This window comes from Callithrix jacchus, chromosome 3 (assembly GCF_049354715.1).
Source record: "Callithrix jacchus isolate 240 chromosome 3, calJac240_pri, whole genome shotgun sequence".
NCBI classification, from domain to species: domain Eukaryota; kingdom Metazoa; phylum Chordata; class Mammalia; order Primates; family Cebidae; genus Callithrix; species Callithrix jacchus.
The window spans coordinates 120407082-120412219 of record NC_133504.1 but is presented as its reverse complement, the minus strand read 5'-3'; positions in this window follow the sequence as shown (position 1 = coordinate 120412219).

The window sequence follows — 5138 nt, the reverse complement described above, 5'->3', positions numbered from 1 at the left end:
TCTTCCTTTCAGTTAAACACTTAGAGGCCATTGTAGGGTTATTACTTGGCCTAATTTCAATGTTGTTGTGTCTCAGGGAATAGAGCTACCCAAAGAGGGAAGAGATGGGGGAACAGTTGGTCATTGGGACAATCAGAACACACACAACATTTATCTATTAAGCTTTCCATCTTATATGGGTACATTTGTGGCACCGCAAAGCATTACAATAGTAACATCAAAAATCACTGATCAGAGACCACTATAACAGATAGTGTCTTTGTCATAATAATGACAAAAATGGAAATATTGCAAGAATTACCAAAATGTGACTGAGACATAAAGTGAGGACAAAATGGCACCAACAGGCTTGCTCAACACCGGGTTCCACAAACTTTTAATTTGTTTTTGTTTTTGTTTTTAAAGAATCTGCAAAGTGAAATAAAGCAAATGTCAGATTCATGCCCCAGCTGAGGTCCAAGGGGAGTGGGTAGATGGGGGAGGGGGCAGGGAGCTGGAAGAACACTCCAGAGATAGCAGGTAGATAAGTCATGGCTTTATTCAGCAGCTTTTTCACAATGTCAGTATTACATTTATACACCTCACAAATGACAGTGGCTGAGAGCCAGGTGACAAGCTTCTCTACGTTATGTCTATCTAGCTGTGATTATATAAGGCACAGGATTGTGTGCCTACGCTCCAATCCTGCTGAGTCATGCAGGATGTTTACCTCAGCCTGTGCCTGCCTGGCTGCAGCAAGCACAGCCATGTTTCTTACACTCCACCCCCTAGGCCAACGGGATCCTCTTAGTGGGAACCCGTGCACATAGGGCATCACCCTGGACCCTTAAGACACAGCAACAATACAGAGAGCAACAGCCTACTACTAATATTCCTGCTATGCTACCTATGATTATGAGAGCCCAACATAGGCCAGAGTCCAGAAACGCCCACCATCTCCGTTGAAGGGCATCAGTAAAGTACTCAGTTGCCTAAATCTCCTGTGACATGACACACCCTGCAAAGCTGACGTTATGTTCTGGTGGTCATCAGGGATGAATGCACAACACTGTGTCCCGACACGGGCACAGGTGCCGCCTTGAGCTGCTGTGACTATGTCTAAGGTTATTTGTTTTTGCATCACCACCTTCCTGATCTGATCAATGTCATCAGTTAACAAAAGGAGGGCAACTCCGGTGTAATTCAGGACCCAGTCTGTGTGCTCTGCAAGGGCTGTAACCTGCATTTCTGCAGTGATGACACCTGCTAGGGGGTGGACCCACCAGGGGGCTGCTGCACTCACAAAACCAGGAACTCAGAACCTCCTGGTTACGTGGGTTACTAAGCAATGTGGGAAGCACAGTGGCAGGCACAGAAGCCCACCCCCAGGTACAACGTCCAGTCTAATTGGCTGTCAGATATGGCCATCCTGTGTCCCACAGAACCATAAACTCCCAGAGAGCATAAAGTCCATGGAGGCCCAGCCTTGGTAAGGTGCTTGTTCCACCACACCCATGGTGTGGTGGCATGTGTTATGTTTGCACAGACCTCAGTGGTCAACCATCTCATAGTGACCTTACCCCAGTGTTGCTCTCTACATCATGGTGCCTGCAATGGGACCACCACATGTGCTCCCATTAGGTAGCCCCATTCATCATGGATGCTACGAGTCAGCCAGGGGGCAGGCTTGCCATATGTTTTGCAAAGCCCCCATCCAAAACTCACCATGTTGCATCCCACCCATTGTTTATGGGACCCCAAGTTTCTAGCCATGTCCAGTTCTTCACAGAAGCTGAATGCACATACCAGGGCAAGTCATCCGCAGCTGCTGCTGGAAGGGTGGTGCAGATCCAACAGTTGGAGGCATTGGTCACCTCAGCATAGGTGTGGACTCAGTCTATGATGCTGCTGGAGCATGCCAACCTATGGCCAAAACAACAAAGCAGGCACAGATACTAACAAGGATAGACATGTCCCTCAGGCAGAATACAAGCTCACTTTTCATCCCTGGATGACAATGCAGCTGCCAAGGGCTAATGGTACCACACTGTCTCAGCTCCCCACGATTCTTTTGGGTCTTGTACCCACACCAAAGTCACAGGGGAGGTTATAATAGGCCACAAAGACAGTACATATGTCCCCTAGAAGAGGGTCCCTTCCCTGGCCATTCCCCTATGAACAGTCAGTTTGGAGGCACACGTTAAAGATCCAAGGAGTAAAATGTAAGTCGTACTGCAGACTCTCCCCCTAGGGGGCTGTGATAGCCAATCATCTGCAATGGGGGGCTTGGAGGGTTCATGGCCAATGTCAGGTTTTCTGCTCCCCGGCCTTCAAGAGTATTAGGGATGGCAACAATAGATTACCATTTGTCCCTGTACCTGGTCAGAGGAGGTCATCCTTGGTGTGTATCTGTAGCCGGATGGGGGCGGTAGCCTGGTGTAACTGTGCCTCCACCGGGGCCCAGCCACCTTTCCTTGGTTGCTTATTCAAGATTTGAAGCACCAGGTCCAACCTGGAACTCTAGCCTTGCAAAGATGGGGGAGTAACATGCAAACATAACCCATTCTTCAGGAATCCATTATATTGCTCAATCATGCCAGCAGCTTGTGGGTTTTGAGGAACATGGAACCCCCAAAGTATGTCCATCGGCTGTGCCCACTGTTGTACCTGCTGTCCAGCAAAATGTGTTCCACTGTCACTTTCAATGGCCAGGGGATGGCCACGTAAGTGTTGCAGGTTTCAAATGGTGTGTTGCTGGTCAGCCACCATGGAAGGGTAGGTGAACAATAATCCAGTGTCTGTGTCACTGCCATCAGTGTATATGTGTAGCCCTGCAATTTTGGCAGTGGCCCAATGTAATCTAATTGGCATCTGGTCAAGGGCATCTGCCGTACTGTCACTTGTTATGTTATACTGGGCAGTTGTCTCTCTCTGGGGTATGCCTGAGAACATGCTGGGCACTTCTGACAAGTCTCCAAAATGTCCTTCAAGGACAAACACAGACCCCAGAGCTTATGACCTGTTGCATCAGTTTACCCCCTGCATGTCCCAGTTCCTGGTGTAACCACAAGGCCACATCTCATGTAGGTGCTGACTCTAACCACTGGACCTTGGCGAAGGTGTTTGCCTCATAATTACTAGGGGTGGCCAAAGGCATATGGCCTTGCATATGATAGATAGTTACACCTTTCTCAGAGGTCTTGCCTCATGGTTTTGCCCCAAATGGGCTGATGGTCTATAAGCGAATTCTGTAACTTCCATGTAGTCAACCACAAGGTTAAACCTCGATAGACTGCCCAACTATTGGTGCAAAGTACCATAGGTGAATCCTTCTGCTTATCACCATCCATACAACTCTGAGTTCAGCCCATTGGCTGCTTTGTCCATGCCCAGTATCAAACCATATGGTGTCAGTGCTGGGCTGGACTGCTACAGTAGTCCAGGCAGCAGGAGCACCCTGGATGGACCCATCTGTATACCATACCCCAACAGGAATGGGAGAAAACCTTTTCTTGAATGGTGATGGCTCAAGGTCTGGGTTGCCTCAGGCCCCATGGCCTTATCTTGCATTAGGACTACAGGTCCAAGGAATGGGAGAAAACCTTTTCTTGAATGGTGATGGCTCAAGGTCTGGGTTGCCTCAGGCCCCATGGCCTTATCTTGCATTAGGACTACAGGTCCTAAGACTTCTTGTAATTCTGCTGCTAATGGATTGTACTATGCTGCTCCAAGTAGGCACCCCACTTCGCTAACTTAAATATCTATCATCCCAGTCCAGGGGGTCATTACCCATGAACGTACCCACCCCACTATTGGGTAAGTCAGCCACATGATGACTGTAGCCCCACCCATCATGCTCTCACAGGTCTGAAGAACAGCATATGCAGCAGCTAATTGCTTCTCTATTAATGAATACTGGAGCTCAGCTCCCAAAAGCCTACTGGTGTTCTCAAGTGCTCTGTGCAGTGCCATAGGCCCCAGCCAAAACCATCTGTGGTTCCATGTACATCAAGTTCAAATGGATGCCCCTGATCAATTATGTGTAAGGCCCGTGCTTGCCAAATGGCCCACTTGTGGTCAGAAAGTCTGTTTCAGCCTCATCATCCCAATCCCCTTTTTTGTTAACCTGTACAATGGTTTTATTTGAGTCAAATGGGGTACGAATGCCTGCCAATACCCCAACAGGCCCACAAAAGTCTGCAGCTGCCTCACTGTGGTGGGTTGGGGGTATGCCTGGATGTTATCAATGATGGCCTCTGGGATGGCCTTTGTCTTACCTGATCAAATAACTTCCAAGAATTTGGCAGACAATTCAGGCTTGGAACTTGGATTCATTGATGGCCCAACTGCATGCCGCCATGTTGCCACAAGAGGGGCGCTGCCATTTCTAAATATGCAAGAGAGTCAGAGGTTAACATATCATCAATGTAATGAAACAGACAAACCCCTTTCGGGCATTTCCAGGCAGCTAAATCCATGGCAACAAGACCACGACAAATGGTAGGGCTATGCACATAGCCCTGTGGCAGCACAGTGAAAGCCCATTGTCGTCCTTCCCACGTGAAGGTGAACTGTTCCTGGCTCTCTGGAGCAATGTCAATGGAGAAGACTGCATTAGCTAAGTCCACCACAAAGTGCTATTGTCCCAGTCCTGTTGTCAAGTAGTCCATCAAATCTGTGATGGAGGGTACAGCTGCATGCAGAGGCGGTGTTACTTTATTCAGTTCCCAATAGTCCACTGTCATCCACCAAGTCCCATTAAGCTTTCTGACTGGCCATACTGGGAAAGTAAAGGGACTATTTGCACCTCCCCTAACTTCTTAATACTCTCAGTTACCTCTGCATGTCCCCTGGCAAACAGTATTGATGAGTGGAGGTAACCGGTCAGGGTTGTGGCAGAACTTGGGGTTGGTGATGCCCCTAGTGAAGCCACGCAGCACTGGCTTTACTATACAGACTTGAGGTCTGAATTCTCTGGCCATGGTGTGTAAGTCCAGACCATGCAATATGTCTGAGTCCAGAATATATTCAGGTATAGGAGAGACATATTACACAGAGTATAGATGGGGAGCCAAGTGGCCAATGCCAAGATGCAGAGAAACAGGTTTCACCTTCACTGACTGGACCCCATAACCATCAATGAATGCAGCTTTGCCCAG